This window comes from Phacochoerus africanus, chromosome 1 (assembly GCF_016906955.1).
Source record: "Phacochoerus africanus isolate WHEZ1 chromosome 1, ROS_Pafr_v1, whole genome shotgun sequence".
Taxonomy (NCBI): domain Eukaryota; kingdom Metazoa; phylum Chordata; class Mammalia; order Artiodactyla; family Suidae; genus Phacochoerus; species Phacochoerus africanus.
In genome coordinates this window covers 79,975,918-79,997,782 of record NC_062544.1, presented here as the reverse complement: position 1 = coordinate 79,997,782, position 21,865 = coordinate 79,975,918, and the positions used below count along the sequence as shown (strand labels likewise).

The 21,865-nt window shown below is 42.7% G+C and overlaps 1 long non-coding RNA gene across 2 annotated transcripts in view; it reads left to right on the top strand.

Annotated features, from left to right (window-relative positions):
• Positions 1 to 21,510, top strand: part of LOC125120240 (uncharacterized) — a 32,463-nt gene extending 10,953 nt beyond the window's left edge. Inside the window, exons 2-5 of one of the 2 annotated variants that reach the window (XR_007133291.1) lie at positions 6,761 to 7,019; positions 8,738 to 9,062; positions 20,803 to 21,053; positions 21,165 to 21,510. This is a non-coding gene — a long non-coding RNA (uncharacterized LOC125120240). Of the gene's footprint in view, positions 1 to 6,760; positions 7,041 to 8,737; positions 9,063 to 20,802; positions 21,054 to 21,164 lie in introns of those variants that run through there. The other variant, XR_007133290.1, reaches the window with a different exon arrangement.
• The last annotated feature ends 355 nt before the right edge of the window (positions 21,511 to 21,865 follow it).

The following is a 21,865-nucleotide window of genomic DNA, read 5'->3' as shown; positions in this document are numbered from 1 at the left end:
TATTCGACTTGTCAGCCCCCTTAATTTCATAAGCCAATTCCTTAAAACAAATTCTTCTCTCTCACTCTCAGACTATCCAGATAGATATGAATATGCATATGGTTGTGGATATAGATATAGATGGTATTTCCTATTGGTTCTCTTTCTCTGGAGAACCCTGACTAATACACTAGCTCCAAAATTTTCATTCATTTGGCTCTCCATTCAAGATCCAATGCAGAGAACATGAAATATCCTTGTCCCTCAAACTATTTGAATTCAAGTGCTATGCTCTTGTTGGCTGGGAAAAAAAAAGCACATGGTAAGAGTTGTTAGTTTCAGTTTTATTCAGGGACTTTACTGAGGACAGTAAGGGAAACAGCCTCTCAGTTGCTCTGATGGGACTGATCTGAACAGATGGGAGGGAGCCCATACATACATGATTTTTGGTTCAAGAATACCTACAGTCAAGTACACATCTCAGTAGTACTTGAATGCAGTTATTCCTGAGCCAAAGGATGTAAGAATGTGGGTTCATTAAAATTCTTCATAAAATAAGGAAGACCTCTTCCTTTGAGAGGTCTGTTTTTCTAAAGCTCAGGGTGCCTAATCTTGTTTTGTTTTGTTTTTTTTGTCCTGAATTCCTTTCAGGGTGCATCTTTGGTCAGCGACTGCAGTGACTAATAATTAGACCCTTGTAAAGCTGGACGATGGGCAGCACTCTATTTTTTTTTTTAATTTTTTACAGGCCCCCTTTTTGGTTATACATTCAACCAAGATTTGGGAGGCATTCATGATCGATTTGTCTCATGGGACTAGGAAATCCCATTTCTAGGTCATGAGAGGATTCTATTGATAGGCCACTCAATTTCTAGGCCCTGTTGATAGTCACAGTAAATGTTTCTGAACCACATGTCCTACTAGTCTATTATGGTCCATGAAATGATTCTTCCTTGTTTTTCTTCCCATATCTAGAAGTATACTATTACAATCATTTAACTCTTATGTAGAACTACATATTTGGTCAATCATTTCAAGTTGTTTAGTCATCCCTAATTTTTTCAGAAACTGTTATACATTGGATAATACAAAAAATGACAATCTTTTAAAATAGACAAAATACAGGTAATAGGACTAGTATCATTAAAGTTATAAGCAAGAATTTAAGCCAAGAATTTCCATTACCAAACCAGTTCTTTAAGAGACCACCAAGACAAAGGAATGGATCATTAGACAGAAAGCTGGTTTTTCATGGGGTCATTAAATGTATCACATTAAAGGATTAATCTGGCGTATAAAACATTCAGTTTGAATTAGGGTGAAGGTACCTCCTTGAAATGCAAAGGCCATGTGACATTGTAATAATGCTTTTCTCCTCATGGAAACTTCAGAATTCAGTAGCATAATGTGCTGATAGCTATATCATTTAAGGCTTGCTGAGTGAATTTTGTTAAGGATTCAATGTGGGTGATTATATTTTCCAATATTACTGGAGGTGCAAAGAATGCTGCTACATGGTCATACCAATAAAATGGCAATGATTCATTGGCCTCATACCAATGGTAATTTTGCTGGAATCATCTAATTTTGCACCCAAGTGGCCTTGAGCCCAAGGGAGTCCTAGGGTCCGTCTTCTTGTCTATCCTGGATAGTTTTCATTTTAAAACTTAGTCATGAGTCAGGTATTACAATATAAAACTCACTAGTTTATAAATAACAGTTGGAATAAACTGTCTACTTATTTGAGTTTAAAAAGACCTCTTCTGGAGTTCCCACTGTAGCGGGTTAAGTATCCCTCACAGTCTCTGAGGTGGCCTGGGTTAAATCCCTGGCCTGGTGCAGTGGGTTAAAGATCTGTTGTTGCTGCAGTTGTGGCATAGGTTGCAACTATAGCTCAGATCTGATCCCTTGCCTGGGAACTTTCACGTGCTGTGGGCATGGCCAATAAAGAAAAAAAAAGATGTCCTTTTTTTTTCCTTTTTTCTCACAGTGTCAGGCATTGGAGATAGTCTAGCTAAGAGCTACTGGGAGCCCTAGTAAAACATTTATATCTGAATTCCTTCCAGGGTGCTCTGTCACTCTGTGACTGCAGTGGCTAACGTCTTAATCCTTGTAGAACTGGATAGTGGGCAACATTATTTGCTTTACACTCCAGATGACCTTTCTGGGTGCTGACATATGAGTGGAAGTGGAGGGAACATTTACAACCTAGTGAGCTAAATAAATGGGGAATGCTGTTAACTGACTAATCAAGCTGAGATCTCAAGTAACAGATTTGATGAGGCTCTGTTATTTGTCATAAAATGTTACTGATCCTCTCCGTCAGATTTTTCTGGAATTTGAGGTTAAAAGATACTAGCCATTGTTTACTCACTGGGGGATGTAACCCTTAACCCCATGCCTTGTGTAACACTAAGCTATAAAATACGCTTAAGAAATTGCGTCAGGTCCTACACCTACCCCTGGTAAGGAATAGTGTTAGTTCATAAATCATGCCTACTGTTAATAACTCAAGCTGCAAAATGACTTTTCTGGCCTTCTACCCATTTAACTCACCAACAGTGATTATATATTTTATAGTATCTTAACTTTTGCTTGTTGGAAGATTCTCAGACATGAGGGTCTACTTTTTCTCCTTTCACACTTGCAGACTGCACATCAATAAAAAGCATTTCCCATGGCTTCTCGGCCTTTTGGCTAAGATCAAATGTAATAAACATTTCCTCTAATGAATTCATGACATAGAAGTTTTGCTCTCCAGCCCCTTCTCCGCTCAGCCAGCCCCATCTGACACCATCTTGCTGGCCTTTCTGTTACTAAAATCTGCCATGTCCCAAGAGACACAAGTTTCGCTCCAGGGTCTCCATCAATTGCCATAGGCTCCCTCCTTTTATCCCAGGCTCCTCCATGGTGTTCTTCCCCAACTCTTCCAATTTTCACTCATGTGGCTGGGGAACTGTGTGGTCCTTGAGATTCCAGGAGCAGCTATAGTAGTTGAGAGATGGAAAGGAACCCTGTTCTTCTCACCCACTCACACAAGTTTGTCCTGATAGGCACAGGCTGGCCTCAAGCCTCCCTCCTGGAGTCTCTGCTCTTCCTACCCTCCCAGGGTTACAATGACCAGGGGAAGGAGTCACATTTGGCTACGAGGCTCTGAGGATAAGTTTAGAAATCTCAAGACTAGGAAAGGGTTTATTGGTTTCCTAGACTTCATTCGATTCAACAGATAATTTTGAGGACCTACCCTGCCCAGGCAATTTTTAGAAATTGAAGATAAATCCTCAGCTTTCTTAAAGCATTTATTCTGGGTGGTTGGAGGCTAAAACTGCATGGTGACAAGGGACAGTGGTAGTTCCTAAACTCCCCAGTGTCTGCAGCTTTGTGATGTTGATATGCTGTGTTGTTTCTGCACAAACACTGGGGAAAGAATTCCTTGGGACACATTTTAAAAGATAAAATTTAGGAGTTCCCATTGTGGCTCAGTGGGTAAAAAATCCAGTATAGTGTCTGTGAGGATGCACATTTGATCTCTGTCCTCACTCAGAGAATTAAGTATCTGGCATTGTTGTGGCTGTGGTGTAGGCTGTCAGCTGCAGCTCTGATTTGACCCCTAGCCCAGAAACTTCCATATGTAGCAGGTGTAGCTGTAAAAAGAAAAAAACAAAGATAAAATTCAGGTGTCATGGTATTTCTGGTTTTCCATTCATGTCAGGAAAGACCCATCAGGAAAAAAATGTGATGTGGAGAGATTGTCTTTCATACACTTTATCTCTTGTAGACGTTGCTCAGACCTTGGGATCCAGGAAGGTCCTTCTTCCTCTGGAGCAGGGGTGAGCAAACTGAAGCCTGGAACCAAGTCCAGCCCACTACTGGTTTTTTAATAAAATTTTACTCACACACAGATATGTGCATTCTTCTCTATATTGTCTATGGCTGCTTTCATGCTGCAATGGCAGAGTTGGGTGGCTACAATAGATACCATATGGGCTGCAGAGCCTAAATATTTATTATTTGACCCTTTACTGAAAGTTTGCAGACTCCCTTAGAATAATGGTTCTGTGAATGAAAAACATCACCTGACATATCAGTCAGCAAAGGATGTTACAGTCATCAAGCCACTACAGCCACCCTCACAGCGAGCCCTGAGGGAACTCAGGATGGGGACAAGAGGGCTTCCTGCTGGCCAAGCCCTCAGCCACTATAGCCAACCCCCAGCAGTGCACCCTGAGGGCTCAGGATGGGAAAGCAGAGCATAGGCCCTAGATGAGTAAGGTGAGTATCAAAGGGATGAATTCAATGAGCCCAGACTCTTGCATCTTCCCATATATAGAAAAATGCTCAATTCATTAACTTGAGAAATCTGGTTTTCTTTATTTAACAGTTAAACTTTTGAGGTTCCAGCTACCTGGTTTTTGTTGCAAAAATCCCTATATATCCCAGTTCCTCCCTTACCTTTTTTGGAGCTGTCCCTCAGAGCCTCCTGAGAGGCTGTGTCTGCCCTAGGCTATCATCCTCAGTTTTGTCTGCCAGATAAAAGAAAATTCTCAACTTCCAGGTTGTGCTTTTTTTTTTTTTTTCAGTTCTCAAAGTGTGGTCCACAGACCAGGAGCATCTGCATCATCACCTGAGACCTTAGACCTTACAAAGAAATGGATGTTCTCTCCCTACCCTAGATCTACTCAATCTAAAACTCTGGGGTGGGGCCCAGTAACCATTTAGTAAGACTTCCGGGTGATTCCCACTCACGCTAAATTTTGAGAACTACTGAATGTAATGTAATTTTTTCCTGTAATTTTTAGAGACCTATCAGGAAGTCAAAACTCAAGCAGTTTTGGAATTTCCGACATCTCTTTTCTTTTTTCCCCAAGTTTGCTAAGAAAGTAAATGTTGCATGTTGAGATGCCTTGGCCGGGGCATTTTAAGAGAAGCTATGCAATGGCATTAATGATTAAGAACCTTATTCACTGCAAAAAAGATCATTAACTGATTTCATGACACTTAGGAGGGTTAATAGTTAACTCATTGATTTATGAGCATCACATCAATGTCCCTTTTAAAAGCTAAATCTCTTTAAATTCACTTTTGATCACAGTTGAGGAGAAGACATTGATTGATTACCAGTATTAGTGCTTTGTGATTACAAACAATTCCCCATATTGTCCTTACATATGATGAGTCTGATTTACAGCCATAGATTATTCTGATTTACAGCTTCCCATGGAAAGCATGAGAAAGGGAAGGTGGGTTGTGATGCTGCCTCAGAGGTTACTGACTCTTGACCACTATTCCTCCTCTAAAGAAGAAAAAATTCTGCAACTGGGCACATTGAGTTTCAATGTTTGGGATTTTTGAAATGCAGTATAAGTGATGAAATGGGAGGGTAAGCATTGGGAACTTTTAGTCCATTGTTTAGAATAATGTATTTCTCCAGTTACATGGATGAATCATGAGTGAAAAGATTCAACCAAACTTCCTTGAACTTGTGATGGACCTGACTCTTGTTTCAGGCACTCAGACTTGGAAGAATCTCCCTGACCAAGCCTATTCCTCTACCTTTACTTCAGATTTCTTCACTATTGTCATGAGCCTTTTGTTTCATTTATGTTTACCTGTATCTTCCAAACAGATGGGGTTTTCACAGCACAGCATACTTTTGTTTTGTCATCAATTAAAAGAAATGAATGTTACCGCTGTTCTAGTTGATTAAGTAGAAATTCATCAATCAGGTGGCAAAGGGTAAATATCAGCTAATTTCAGGTCTTTCCGCACTCACCCCACTCACCCTGTTGATTCAGTTGTCACAAAACTTCTGATTGGATTACAGACAACGAGAGAATTCACAGGTCCTACGTCCTCTCCTTGGATGGTGATTATTGATATGGACTCAATATAGTTTGTACATGTTTATGATGAAGCATTTTATGCATGTGATCTGAATGCCTTTGTTGGAAATAGTAATAGACTGGCACTAGCAATAGTAACATACCAGCGCTAAATTTTATTGCTAATTTTCATTTTATTCTGAAGTAGAATACAGGCTATTCTCAACTACAGGTTCAGCAAACTATACCTGTGAATGAAATTTTTCCTGATGCCTGTGGTGTAAAGTTTTATTGGAACACATCCATGCCTATTATTTAATGATGCTTTTGTGCTGTCATGATAAGATTGAAGAGTGGTAACAGCCACTCATATAGCCTTTAAAGACAAAAAATATTTACTGTCTGGTCCTTTAGCAGGGAGTCTGCCCACCCCATTGACTACATCACTTAATGGCACCAACAGAGGCAACATCTCAGGGCTGGGCACAGACCGAGGTCCTTCTGACACTAATCAGTTAAAGGATGCTTTCTTCCATGTTTCAGCTCTACTGTGGGTATCAGGAAAAAAAGTGGAAGCAAAGCATTTTGTACCTAGTAAATATTTTGATAATGGGCCATATCAGGATTTCTCAGGATTTACTTTTAACCCTTTATTTCTTCTATGTTTATGGAAAGACATCAGTAGATCCTCCCAGAGAAGGCCATCTTTCCTAACTGGCACATGAGCTGTGAAGAACAGATTTGGTAGCATGTTTTGGGAGACATGACCATGTTGAAACTTTACTTTGATTTCATCACATCTTTGTGTGAGCCCCTCCCACTGAGTGTGGGATGGATCTAGTGGCTGGCTTCCAGTGGACAGAAGATGGTGAAGTGATGGATGTTGCTTCTGAGATTAGGTAGTAGAAGGACTCTGATTTCTGTGCTGGCTTCTTTCTCACTCTTTCTTGCTCTCCTAGGCTGTCTACACCAGGGGAAGCCAGCTTGTGAAGCAGCCCTGTGAAGAGATGGCTATGCCAAGAGACCAAACCCTGCCAACCACCACATGTGTGAACTTGGAAGTGCATCCATGACCCTGAGCCCCCCCAAATCAACCTTCAGATGAGACCCAAATCTTGACTGAGAGGTTGACTGCAACCTCCTGAGAGACTTGGATCCAGAGGCTCCCAACTAAGCACCCCCGGATTCCTAACACACTGAGACCGTGAGATAATAAATGTGTGTCATTTTAAGCCACTATATTTTGAGGGTAATTTGCTATGCAACTATAGATAGATATTACACAGGAAAAAAAACCCTAGAACTGAATGAGGGAATGATATAGCTTCCAGACTGGCAGAACTTGTTCAATCAACTTAAATAGTTAAATGAAATTGGAAAATATGACACAAGTAAATTAGCCCTCATTGTAAGTAGACTGTTATTTTACATGGGTTCAGATGTCTCCACCTATTTTCAAACATGCACAAGGCCTACCTGTCCTCTCTGGGTTACATTATGCTCTTGGGACTGGGCCTTCATCTATTTTTATACACAGCTCATGTGGGAAAAGGGTCTCGCAGAAATGAATTGGCTAATATTTATATAAAGCCAAACACCAGAAGATGTCCACTTTGTATTGAGCTTCCATTTCTTCCTTTGAAAACGAAGCCATAGTATATCACAAATATAGGTTTGGATTTTGCAAAACTCCATGCTTTGCTCTCTATTCACTCTGTGGATCAACCCTCATGCTCCGGCAGCTCCTAGCACCCTCGGTTGAGCAGAGGGGCCCTGAGCAGCTGGTGCTGAAAAACCTCAGCTGCCCCAGTGTTGCCCTGGCCAGATCTGCTCACCCTGCTGCACCTGGGCCCCAGCAGCTGCTTGGGTGGCCAGCTGCATCCAGTGAGGCCCATGGCCGTCAGCCAGAGCTGCGAGGGCAGTGAGAGGAAGGCCTATTGCCAGGGCTGCTTGGACCGAGATGGAAGCTAGTTCTGGAAAAGGCAAATCAATATAGTCTTCATTTTTCTTCTCTCATTTTCATCTGCAGAATCTTGAAATGAAGATACTTTCTCAATATGGGCCTATGCTTAGAACAACCCAGACACAGACATGTGGACATACACACAGACACACATGTGTGCACACGCCTTCCTTCTCATATTTGCTTCACGTGGATAGCAAACAGAGGTGATGAACACTTTGAAGCCTGTCCATCCAGTGGCTTTAAACCAACCATCCCTTGGTGTACCTTGGGTTTTTTTTTTTTTTTAAGCTCTTTTAGGGCCGTACCCATGGCATATGGAAGTTCCCAGGCTAGAGGTTGAATCGGAGCTGCAGCTGCAGGCCTACACCACAGCCACAGCAACATTAGGGATCAGAGCCACATCTGCAACCTACACCACAGCTCACAGCAACACTGGATCCTTAACCCACTGAGTGAGGCCAGGGATCAAACCCACGTCTTCATGAATGCTAATCAGGTTCCTTACCACTGAGTCATAATGGGAACTCCTTGAGGATGTTTTATAAATGCAGGTTTGGGGTCCTATCCTGACCTAGTTATGTCAGTCTCTGGTGGTAGTACCCAGGAGTCTTTCAGATGACAGTTTGGTCATGACCATCTCTACCCCCCAGTAAGGGGCCACGCACATTTGGTAACTAGAGATTTGTTTTAGTTTGCTTGTGCTGCTGTAACAAAGTACCATTGACTTGGAGACTTAAAGAAACATACATTTATTGTCTCAGCTCTGAAAGCCAGAAGTATAAAATCAGGACACCTGCAGGCCTGGTTCCTTCTGAGTCTTCAATGGAGAATCTGGTCCAGGCCTTTCTTTTTGGCTTGTAGATGACTGTCTTCTCCCTGTGTCTCCTCACGTTGTCTTCCCCCTGTGTGTGTTTGTGTCCAAATTTTCCCTTTTAATTTTTTTTAAATTAATTTTTTTTTCTTTTTACAGCCACACTTGTGGTAACCTTAGAATTCAAGAGATGGTCATTGTCCCAAATCTATGGTTTAGTACTTGGCCTGACAATGGTGGAGGAGACTGACATCAGCAGATGGTGTGGGCCTGTCCAGCCTGGTTGATTCCGGCATCCATGGGGGATACTTGTCTATGACGGATGCTTGCCTATGGGGGACAAGTGCCTTGCTGCCTGGCCCTCTCTCCCTCCCTGCCTTACAAACAGTGATGGATTCTGATTCCAGGAGTTGTTCTAGAGCCTGTGGACCCTGGAGTTGAACTAGAACAGACAAGGTTCCTGCTCTTCAGGGACGTTCAAATGGTGAGTCTATGGGTGACAAACAAGTAAATCCATGAAGTGTGTCCAGATTTGTGACACCTGCAATGATAGAAGCAAAACAGGGTAATGAGGGTGTGTGTGTGTGTGTGTGTGTGTGTGTGTGTGTGTGTGTGTGTGTGCGCGCGCACGTGTGCCTCATTTTCCTAGGTTCCTCCAATGCTAAACTTTCCAGCTTCTAATTTATGCTTTCTTAGGAGACCTCCATTCTTTTGACACAACTTGTCAGTACCAGCTCACCAGTCTCATCCCTTTTCATTTCTCAGGTTAGGTTCTGCAAAGTGATTTTTTTTCTTTGTTTTTGGTTGTGCCCACACCATGTGGAAGTTTCCAAGTCAGCGACCTGAGCCATAGCAGTGACCCATGCCATAGCAGCAACCCAAGCCACATCCGTGACAAAACTGGATCTTTAACGCACTTAGCCATCAGGTAACTCCTCTGCATAGTGATGTTTGAATTTACCCAATGGTGGAGTTAAAACTATTAAATATGCAATCAATTGACTTAAAACTACAAGCGGTTCTTGCCAATGTTTTTGCTCAGCTGGGCATGATTCTGGACTTTGAAAATGATGTGGCCTCTCTGAAACTACCTCTGTTTTGTGGGAGTCAGTGGAAGCAGAGCAGAGCCCGGGAGAAATCGGAGGCCAGCAAGAGGGTCTTTGTTTCCTGTTTCTCGGCCCTTCCACCTTCTCAGCATTGCCCCCATCCACCTTTCAGCCATCCTCCTCCTAAAGCCTCTCCACTCATCAAAACAGGAAAAGAGTGGCTATCATTTATTTATGGTTAGACAGAAAATCAGGGTTATGGGTAGCAGGCTGGGGACCCACTATTCAGGAATAATGAGTGTGCATTTTTCTGTGACCTCCACAGTTCTCATCCCTGAGGACCTTGAGCTTGGCTGAGCGAGGTATAGGTCAGGGATCCTGGCAGCCCATTGCACAAGGAAAGAGGAGCTAAGAGGCTAGCCCTGGCCCTGCTTACATCAGCAAGGCCCAGACAAGGCAGCTGGTGTGGGGTGGGTATCCATATTGGAATAAACAGTGTCCTTCCAAGGCAGGCAGAGCCCCTCAAACCCAGGGAAGGAGACAAGGCTCTTACCAAGCCCCATTTTTTCCCTGAGGCTCAGCAAGACAGAGCTTATGGCCACACTGAATTCTCAGACCTCCTTCTTGGAGGTATAACTAAGTGAAAATTCTCTCAGGCTGATTTTTTATTTTTTTGTTTGTTTTGTTTTGTTATGGCCACACCCTTGGCATGTGGAAATTCCAAGACCAGAGGTGGAACCAATGCCATTACAGCAACCCAAGCCACTCTAGTGACAACATGGGGTCCTTACCTCGCTGCACCACAGGAGAATTCCCTTTTTTTTTGTTTTTTAAATTAGCATTTTAGGCAACCAAGCTTGTGAAGTGGGGTAAGGCCCTGGCCTCTTTAAACACTATTTCAGGCACGAGCCTACAAACCTGCATGTCTCCTGGGCATTTGGGGTTGGGGGGTGCCTAGGAGCTGCTCTGAGTCCAGCCTCTGAGTTACTCTGAAATCCTCTGGGCTGGAGCAGTCCTCAGGGTGACCTCCCAGCCTGCTCCTGAGTAGCCACTGATGGGGACCAGGCTAACTTGTGGGCTTTCCCTGCTGCTTCCAGATTGTTGACCATGTGGCCTGAGGATGGGCTGGGGCATCAGGGCTCCCCTTGCTGCAGGCCCAGGGTCCACCACTTCCTTGGAGCCCTGCCTTGCAAGGTGGCCCCTTGTGAGATAAGAGAAAGATATCAGGGAGCTATTGTAGAAATAGTTTCAATAGCTATTGTTTGAACTACTTACCATCCATACCACTTGTCACAGGATAAACATGCATATTAAAAATATCTACATATTGGTGTTCCCATCATGGTTCAGTGGAAACGAATCTAACTAGCATCCATGAGGATGCAGTTTCAATCCCTGGCCTCACTCAGTGAGTTAAGGAACTGGTGTTGCTGTGAGCTGTGGTGTAGGCCAGCAGCTATAGCACTGATTCGACCCCTAGCCTGGGAACATCCATATGCCACAGGTACAGCCCTAAAAAGACTAAAAATGATAATAGTAATCTACATATCTATTTAACTTTGAGGCAAGTTTTCTTCAATTACAGAGTCAAAGCTGGCCCATCTGTGTCCCAACTCCCTAGCTGTGTTGCTCGGGTAGCAGGGTCTAAAAACCAAATAGAGAGACAATGGCCTGTAATGAACATGGAAAGGACACCAACTGTGGGCTTTTTATCAAATAGGCTATTTGGGTTTCCTCCTTTCCAGAACTATTGTGTCATAGAAAAACTGAGCACAAATAAAAATTTTCCGTCATGCAGTATTTTATTTATTTTTTTTGACTTTTTTTTATAGTTTTTTTTTTTTCCCACTGTACAGTAAGGGGGTCAGGTTATCCTTACATGTATACATTACAATTACATTTTTCCCCCACCCTTTGTTCTGTTGCAACATGAGTATCTAGACAAAGTTCTCAATGCTACTCAGCAGGATCTCCTTGTAAATCCATTCTAAGTTGTGTCTGATAACCCCAAGCTCCTGATCCCACCCACTCCCTCCCCCTCCCATCAGGCAGCCACAAGTCTCTTCTCCAAGTCCATGATTTTCTTTTCTGAGGAGATGTTCATTTGTGCTGGATCTTAGATTCCAGTTATAAGTGATATCATATGGTATTTGTCTTTGTCTTTCTGGCTCATTTCACTCAGTATGAGAGTCTCTAGTTCCATCCATGTTGCTGCAAATGGCATTATGTCATTCTTTCTTATGGCTGAGGAGTATTCCATTGTGTATATATACCACCTCTTCCGAATCCAATCATCTGTTGATGGACATTTGGGTTGTTTCCATGTCCTGGCTATTGTGAATAGTGCTGCAATGAACATGCGGGTGCACGTGTCTCTTTTAAGTAGAGTTTTGTCCGGATAGATGGCCAAGAGTGGGATTGTGGGGTCATATGGAAGTTCTATGTATAGATTTCTAAGGTATCTCCAGACGGTTCTCCATAGTGGCTGTACCAGTTTACATTCCCACCAACAGTGCAGGAGGGTTCCCTTTTCTCCACAGCCCCTCCAGCACTTGTTATTTGTGGATTTATTAATGATGGCCATTCTGACTGGTGTGAGGTGGTATCTCATGGTAGTTTTGATTTGCATTTCTCTTATAATCAGCGATGTTGAGCATTTTTTCATGTGTTTGCTGGCTATCTGTATGTCTTCCTTGGAGAACAGTCTATTCAGGTCTTTTGCCCATTTTTCCATTGGGTGATTGGCTGTTTTGCTGTTGGGTTCTATAAGTTGTTTATATATTCTAGAGATTAAGCCCTTGTCAGTTGCATCATTTGAAACTGTTTTCTCCCATTCTGAAAGTTGTCTTTTTGTTTCTTTTTGGTTTCCTTTGCTGTGCAAAACCTTGTCAGTTTGATTAGGTCCCATGGGTTTATTTTTGCTCTAATTTCTATTGCTTTGGGAGACTGACCTGAGAAAATATTCATGAGGTTGATGTCAGAGAGTGTTTTGCCTATGATCTCTTCTAGGAGTTTGATGGTGTCCTGTCAAATATTTAAGTCTTTCAGCCATTTGGAGTTTATTTTGGTGCATGGTGTGAGGGTGTGTTCTAGTTTCATTGCTTTGCATGCAGCTGTCCAGGTTTCCCAGCAATGCTTGCTGAATAGACTTTCTTTTTCCCATTTTATGTTCTTGCCTCCCTTGTCAAAGATTACTTGACCATAGGTGTCAGGGTTTATTTCCGGGTTCTCTATTCTGTTCCATTGGTCTGTCTGTCTGTTTTGATACCAGTACCACACTGTCTTGATGACTGTGGCTTTGCAATATTTCTTGAAGTCTGGGAGAGTGATGCCTCCTGCTTGGTTTTTGTTTCTCAGGATTGCTGTGGCGATTCTGGGTCTTTTGTGGTTCCATATAAATGTTTGGATTGTTTGTTCTACTTCTGTGAAAAATGTCCTGGGTCATTTGATAGGGATTGCATTGAATCTGTAGATTGCTTTGGGTAGTATGGCCATTTTTACAATATTGATTTTTCCAATCCATGAACATGGAGTATCTTTCCATTTCTTTACATTTTCTTTGATTTCCTTGATTAATATTTTATAGTGCTCGGCATATGGGTCCTTTATGTCTTTGGTCAGGTGTATTCCGAGGTATTTGATTTTGTGAGGTGCAATTTTAAAAGGTATCGTATTTTTGTATTCCTTTTCTAATAGTTCGTTGCTGGTATACAGAAATGCAGCTGACTTCTGAATGTTAATCTTATATCCTGCTACTTTGCTGAATGTATTAATCAGTTCAAGGAGTTTTGGGGTTGAGTCCTTCGGGTTTTCTATGTATAGTATCATGTCATCTGCACACAGTGACAGTTTGATCTCTTCTCTTCCTATATGGATGCCTTTTATTTCTTTGGTTTGTCTGATTGCTGTGGCTAGGACTTCCAAAACGATGTTGGTTTGCAGTGGTGAGAGTGGGCATGCCTGTCTTGTTCCAGATTGGAGTGAGAAGGCTTTCAGTTTTTCCCCATTGAGTATTATATTTGCTGTGGGTTTCTCATAAATGGCTTTGATTATATTCAGGAATGTTCCCTCTATACCCACTTTGGTGAGGGTCTTGATCATGAATGGATGTTGGACTTTGTCAAATGCTTTTTCTGCGTCTATTGAGATGATCATATGGTTTTTGACTTTTTTTTTTTGTTAATGTGGTGTATGATGTTGATGCATGATGTATGATGTTGATTGATTTGTTGAACCATCTTTGTGAACCTGGGATGAACCCTACCTGGTCATGGTGTATAATTTTTTTGATATGTTGTTGGATTTGGTTGGCTAAGATTTTGTTGAGAATTTTTGCATCTATATTCATCAATGATATTGGGCGATAGTTTTCTTTTTTGGTGGTATCTCTGTCTGGTTTTGGAATGAGGGTGATGGTGGCATCATAGAATGTCCTTGGGAGTATTCCTTCTTCTTCCACCTTTTGAAAGAGTTTAAAGAGGATGGGCACCAATTCCTCTTTATGTGTTTGATAGAATTCCCCTGTGAAGCCATCTGGTCCTGGACTTTTATTTGTAGGGAGTGATTTTATGACCTCTTCAATTTCATTTCTAGTGATGGGTCTGTTCAGTTGGTCTGTTTCTTCTTGATTCAGTTTTGGCAGGCTGTAAGATTCTAGAAAATTGTCCATTTCTTCCAGGTTGTCAAACTTGTTGCCGTATAGTTGTTCATAGTATTCTCTTATGGTTTTTCGTACTTCTGCTGTATCCGTTGTGATTTCTCCTTTTTCCTTTATAATTTTGGTTATTTGAGTTCTTTCTCTCCTCTTTTGAGTGAGTCTGGCCAGGGGTTTGTCAATTTTGTTCACCTTTTCAAAGAACCAGCTCTTGGTTGTATTAATTTTCTCTATTGTTTTCTGAGTCTCTATTTTATTGATGTCTTCTTTGATCTTTATAATTTCCTTCCTTCTTCTGACTTTATGTCTTTTTTGTTCTTCTTTTTCTAATTCATTTAGGTGGAGGGTCAAGTTGTCCATTTGGGATCTTTCTTCTTTTTTGAGAAAGGCCTGTATTGCTATAAATTTCCCTCTGAGCACTGCTTTCGCAGCATCCCATAGATTTTGAGCGGTTGTGTCTTCATTATCATTTGTTTCAAGGTAGTTTTTAATTTCCTTCTTGATTTCCTCATTGACCCATTGGTTTTTTAGGAGCATGTTGTTTAGTCTCCATGCAGTAGGTTTTTTCTCTTTCCTTTTCCCATGGTTGATATCTAATTTCATGGCATTGTGGTTAGAGAAGATACTTGAGATAATTTCTATGCTCCTAAATTTATTGAGATTAGCTTTGTGTCCCAATATGTGGTTGATTCTTGAGAATGTTCCATGAGCATTTGAGCAGAATGTGTATTCTGCTTTTTTGGATGTAGTGTCCTGAAGATATCAATGAAGTCTAACTTTTCTATTGTTTCCTTTAGGATCTCTGTTGCTTTATTGGTTTTCTGTCTAGAGGATCTGTCCATTGATGTGAGGGGGGTATTAAGGTCTCCTATGATGATTGTATTCTCATCAATATCTCCCTTTATGTCCGTTAATATTTGTTGTATGTATCTGGGTGCTCCTGTATTTGGGGCATATATGTTGACGATAGTAACATCCTCTCCTTGGATGGATCCCTTAATCATTAAGTAGGGTCCTTCTTTGTCTTTCTTTGTGTCTTTTGTTTTAAAGTCTATTTTGTCTGATATGAGTGTTGCGACTCCTGCTTTTCTGTCATGTCTATTGGCATGAAATATTTTTCCCCACCCTTTCACTTTCAATCTATATGTATCTTTTGTCCTAAGGTGAGTTTCCTGTAGGCAGCATATTGAAGGTTTTTGCCTTTTTATCCACTCAGCCAGTCTGTGTCTTTGGATTGGGGCATTCAGTCCATTGACATTTAAGGTGATAATTGATAGATGATTATTTATTGTCATTTGAACCTCGTGTTCCAGTTGATTCTATGGTTCTCCATTCTTCCTTTCCTTTTTTTTTTTTTTTTTGGGTGGATGGTCTCCTGTTATTATCTTCTTGAGTGTATTTTTTTTTTCATTTTTTGCAAATGCAATATTTGGTTTTGGCTTGTGCTTGCCCTGTTTTTTTAAGTATGCTAACCCCTTCCCATAATTGTGTGTTTTAGCCTGATGGTCCTGTAAGTTCAAACACTTCATTACTATACTAAAATTAAGAAGAGAAACATACAAACAAACAACCAAAAAGGGTCTATTTATTTCCTAACATCCCTTGCCCACATTTTATGTTTTTGATGACTCTTTTTTCTTTTTTCTTTTTAATTTTACTTTGTTTGAAGCATGTTCTTTTCACGGCCTGGCCAAGCTTGTTGTAGCTTTTCTGGGCTGCAGGTGGTCCTGCAGAGAGCTGGCAGTTCTATGCAGCTGTTCCACCAGAGTTCAGCTCCCCCTGAGGGCTTGGGCAGCTAGCTGGGCCACTGCGAGCCCAAGAGGCTCCTCCTCAGTGCAGCCTGACTTGGAAAGACTGTCCGAGAATTAGACAGATCTTTTCATGGCCTGGCTAGGCTTGTTCTAGCTTTTCTGGGCTGCAGGCCTTTTCTTGGGGGCTGGTGGTGTTTGGTGCTGCTCTGCAGAAGTGTAGCCCCTCCAAAGAGCAAGCAGGCCTGTGCAGGGACAGCCCCTGCGGTGGTAGGCTTCAGGCAATTGTTGAGGCCAGCCCTCCTGGATGGCAGGCAGCCCCAGGTTGGGTGAGAACGTAGGGGGTGGTGGGTGTGGGGGGAGGGGATGCACTGGGAAACACAGCTTTCAGCTAGCTAGCAGGCCTGTAAGCTTGCTGTGGCGTTGGGGGTATTCTATGGGGACCCACCCCTTCTTCTCTCCCCTCCCCAGCACGGGCGCAGACCAGGCTCTTTTCCCAGGTTCCCTCTGATGCGGCTTTCCACTTCCCCGCCCCTAAAGTATTGCTCCCTTTCTCTGCGACAGCTTTGTTTTCTAGTCTCCCAGGTAGTCTCTGCCCGGTCAAATGGTTTCTAGACCTCCCAAGCAGTTTCCGCTCCACCCTGCCCCCCCAGCCCGTTCTCGGGGACTAACCTCTGGAGCCGAGGTCTCAGTGCCCAGCCCCCACCTAGGCGTCTCAATTTTTGGTGACTGTGACCGTAGTTCAGATGGTCCGTTCGGTTCTTGATCGGCTTTTCCGTACTCCAACTTACTGCTACACTCTTCTCTCCATCTGGAGATTCCTCTGGTTCGTTTGATCTTTCCCACATGTAGGTGACTTTCCAGGGTTCGGGATCCCTTTCTCCTCCACAGTTCCCTTTCGGGAGCGCCCGTCCCACTCGGATTCACCTTCTCTCACTCTCCTCTTTTCTCCCGTTCTGCCCAGTAATGTCACGAACTTCTTGCCGTTATTGGAGTTTAGGTTCTTCTTCCAGCGATTGCTTGCTGTTCTGTGCGAGTCATTTATTCTGTAGATGTGCTTTTTTTGTTGTGTTTGTGGGAGAGGGTGAGCGTGTCCCCCTACTCCTCCGCCATCTTGTCCTCTACCCCGTCGTGCAGTATTTTAAATGCCCTCTAAGATCTGTCTCTAGAGCATGTACCCTCAAAGGGTACCACAGTCGAGGGAGCAAAAAAAAAAAATCATACAATTTTACATCATTTATGCTTTTTACGTACAAAGCATAGGTATTTATATAATACAGAAGTAGATATACAGTGTCTCATTAATATTAAAATTCACTGGGTAGTGATTAGAACAAATGCATAAAAATACTCTTGGGTGTGGGGGACAATGATGGAGAAAAAAAAGGAACCTGAGAAACATCACTCTAAATGGATACTTTTGGAAGATCCTGTTGCAACTCAGTGCTCACGAACCCAACTAGTATCCATGAGGATGTGGGTTCGATCCCCGGCCTCACTCAGTGGATTAAGGATCTGGTGTTGCCATGAGCTGTAGTCACAGATGTGGCTTGGATCACAAGTTGCTGTGGCTGTGGTGCAGGAGGCTGGCAGCTGCAGCTCCAATAATTCAGCTCCTAGCCTGGGAACTTCCACATGCTGCAGGTGCTGCCCTAAAAACAAGCAAAAAAAGGGGGGGGATACTTTTATGAAGGTCTCTATTTTAAAGTATTACTTCCTAATTAATTTTTTAAATAGCAATCAAGGTTTTTGGATCTGGAGCTGCTTAAACTAAGACAGACCCATAGAAAACCACTTACTGCTAGAAGGCAACATTCATCCATTGTAGCCACTACACAGGAGAGTCTTTTGGTTGGGAAATCTGTGCCACAATGTTGTAAAATAATAAGGCTGCTTATTGTCCACATCGCAAAAGCAGTCTCATTACTACTTTATGGTCAGATCTTTTTGGTAATAATAGTACTGATAATTACAACACTGTATCTCATCAAACCAAGATTCAGTTGTAAGACGTGCCATTAAAATTCGACACAATGCTAGGATGCTATAGACTGCCACATGCACTGAAGAAAGGTCAAAATGGGGAAAGTGTGCATCATAGGATCAATGAAATGCAGAAATAATGGCCTTCACCACGTGCCTGATCTATCTCATTGTATGTTTTCAACAGTGATGCCCATTTACATGCAATGATTACTACTCCTATTTTTCAAATAAAGATAGCTGAGATAGAGAGGTTAAGTAACTTGCCAAGAATTGCACAGCTCCAAAATGGTGGAAGAATCAACTCAAGGATCCTGGGACTCTCACGCCTCAACCTTCTGAGGAACCAGAGGCTGCATCATTTCCCATTTTCTAGCCCCCTTTGATAAAGTGGCAACCCCACACCCTCCTCACCTAATTACCTTAGTCTTGGGATTGGTTCTGACTCCTCCACGTTCCCACAGTGGAACTGCAACTGGACTTTCACTTTTCGGAGTCCTGGCATCAGGTGTCAGTCCTGAAGCCTGTACCTCATAAATCGAGGCTCTGATAGTCTAACAGCTTCATTAATAAACTCTTGCAGGATGAGATGTTAAAAGCACACTTCTAATAGGTTTATAGCTTTCTGCTTGGGGTTACCGTCTGGGGGAGGTGTTCTATATTTTTAATCTCTTCTGTGCCTTTGTTTAGATTGCTGTTCTGTAAAGGATCTTGGCTATCTGGAGTATATTTAGTTCATTTGGCTGGGACACTTTCTTAATAGTATAGAGATAACCAATTGTATAGTTTATATTGGAATTGAGGATTTTGCCTCCCTCAAGAACATTATAATCTTACCTTATTGTTTGAGGCTCCATTGCTTTTGAATAAATACAAAAATGTGTTTTCTCTTCCCTTATTCCAGTGAGCGGTTTTTCAAATGGAGTGTAACAGAAGCTTTCTCTGTTTGCATTGGGAGTCATCACAGGTTTACATTCGAAAAACCTAATAAAAATGTGAGATGCAAACAATTGGGCAAAAGCAGACAAATGAAAAAAAACTTTGCTGGCTGAGGATTGCGCAACAGTGGGACAGGGCTGTCACTGGCAGAGGGACTTAGATTTTCTTAGGATGGGGTAGGGGTGGGATGGGGGGATGGGAGGGTTTGCTTCTGCCTACCTTGGTCGGTCACTCCAGAGGGTTCAGAGGATCTTGACCCTTCATGCAGAGCTATCCTACACATCTAAGGCAGAGAACCCTTCCACCTGACCTCGGTGAGATTGGGCTGCATTTCTATTAAGTTCTTTCCTGACTTGGTATGATATAAAGCTGTTTGAAGTTATTTTAATCCGAGACCAACCGAAATGTCCTAAGAGATGATGTCTCCCTGAGCTTATCCAGTAATATTTATTCTGCCAGTTTCTGGAAGGAAAAAAATCCCACCTATGTTAACCATATTTTTGGCACAGGTCAAAAGGAAAGTTTTTCCCCCTAAGCTTTCTCCATGGTTTTAGTTTCATTGAGTAAATTGTGTCAGTTGAACAAATACACTTTAGCCAGCAGCTGGGCTGGTGTTTCAGTTCTATGTCTTGTTGGGGTTGGGTAGCCTGGTCTTTTAACTGGGACGCCAGTCCTGCATTCATATGACTTGTGATTCCTGGGTACCTGAGAGGCCATGAAGCTCACCATGGCTGATCGTAAATGTCTCTTTCTGTCCACACTTTCTGTGACGTCATGGCAGAGCTGGCAATTGGCCTCCAGGGAGTATTGGTCACAGAAATTGACAAGCCCTCTGACCTCTTTCCATCCCCAAGTGCTGCTTTTACACAGTTAGAGCTCTCCACTGCCAGCAGCTGTCAAATCTCAGTGAGTCAAGCCCCACAAGGAAGGTTACAAGTGTTGGGCAAATAGTCACTGTCCTGGAACTGCCAGCCTGTGCCAGAGCCACAGCAACTCGGGATCTGAGCCATGTCTGCAACCTACACCACAGCTCATGGCAATGCCGGATCATTAACCCACTGAGCAAGGCCGGGGATTGAACCCGCAACCTCATGGTTCCTAGTCGGATTCGCCAACCATTGCACCATGATGGGAACTCCCTTATTTTTAGCTTTTTAGTCAGATCATCAGATAAATCCTGGCTCCACCATGGTAAGTCCCCCTTTCTGTGGGACTTGCCCCTGCCCCCAACCCCACTCTGTGCTAAATACATGCATCGGCTAGCTTCATAGACCATGGTATCCTTTACTCCCTGCTTTCGTTTCTCAACATAGAGTTTGAGGAAAAAAAAAAAGAAAAAAAGCCGAAGTGCTTCTTTCTAGTGGGAGAAAGAGCAGAGTGTATTACATTCCTGAAACCACATCCAATTGACACAACAATTACAAAATGAGAGGTGACTTGATTCCAGGCACTGCTGTTTGGCATCCATTTGACCTCCCTCTATCTTTTTGAGCAGGAGCATCCTTTCTCATCCTCACAGTTGTCCCAGGCAAGCCCCCAGATCCTGAGCACAAAGAGAAGATGGAGGATGGAATAAATAAACGTGGAACAGAATTGAATGTGATGGAGAGAAGCTCTGTCTAATTCTGAGTTTGATTTCCACTACTGTCAGGTTTCTACCATTTGACCTTGGCCCAACAAGTCATCCTCTGTAAATGGGTTTCTTCTTCTGTGAATAGGAATCATTCTGTCTGTCCTACTTATCTCATACGTCATTGCCAGGATGAAATTAGATGGCACATTGGAAATGTCTTGTAAACTATTGAGAATTCTGTAGTGTAATGTGAGGCATTGTTGTGGTTGCTCCCGTTTCAGGTCCAGTGGAGGAGATGGGAGCTGGGAAAAACAGCACACAGCCCCAGGAAGGTGGGGCAGGAGGTTAACTTGCTTCTTTATCAGCAGATAGGCAAAGCATTGTGACTCATATCAGAAAAGAAGCCTGGCAAACACAAAAGGAAATAGTCTGGGGAAAGCTGATGAGCCCACAGTTGGAATTCTGCATTGGAATTTAGAAACATAAGCACCTGGCTGCTGAAAACATTGGAAAGAGTCCAGGGAAAAGCAATGTGAGTCACTCCAGAGCAGAAGGTCCAACTGGGGCGGGGCGGGGGGTGGGGGGTTTGTTGGTGTGAAATGTGTGAGCTCTGGCTACCGGCACATTGCACTTGTTTTCCCAGGTTCTTCCAGGAGGTGCCTGTTTCCAGGATGTGTCAATTGCTCTGGTGTGGGGAGTGCTGGTGTATAGAACCCTGCACAGGGATGTCCAAAATCTACCCCTAGTCTGGGTGAAGAAGACAGAGATGCATGGGAAGAAAAGGAGCTGAACTTTTGCACTGGACCAATGGAAGTTATACCCGTCAGGAAACCTTGGGCTATAAGGAACAGGCAGTTAACATGGTTCATTACCCTTTAGAAAGAGGTTCTGAGATGCACCAGTATCAGGACTGGTTTAAGTCAACAGCTCAACAAAATCATCTAGGACTCAATTTCTTTTTTAAATTTTTAAATAATTTTGGCTGTGCCCACCACATGCAGAAGTTCTAGGGCCAGGGATCAAACCTGAGCCACAGAGGTGACAATGCTGGATCCTTAACTGCTAGGCCACCAGGGGACTCCTGAGACTTAATTTATTCTCTGTCCTTTTAGGCTGGCTTCCCTCCTAGTTCAAAGATGGAAGATACGATTCCCAGCACATCACACAGATGACACCATCTCTCCTTCTTTGTAAAAGCAGGAAATAATTTCCCAGCAGATTCCTCCTCTCATTGCAGTTGACTGGATCCTTTTTCCAAACCTAAATCTATCACCCACCAGGGGAGTAAAATGGCAGTGACTGGTGTAAACTAATCAAGAGTCTCCCTGGAAATAGAGAGAGCCT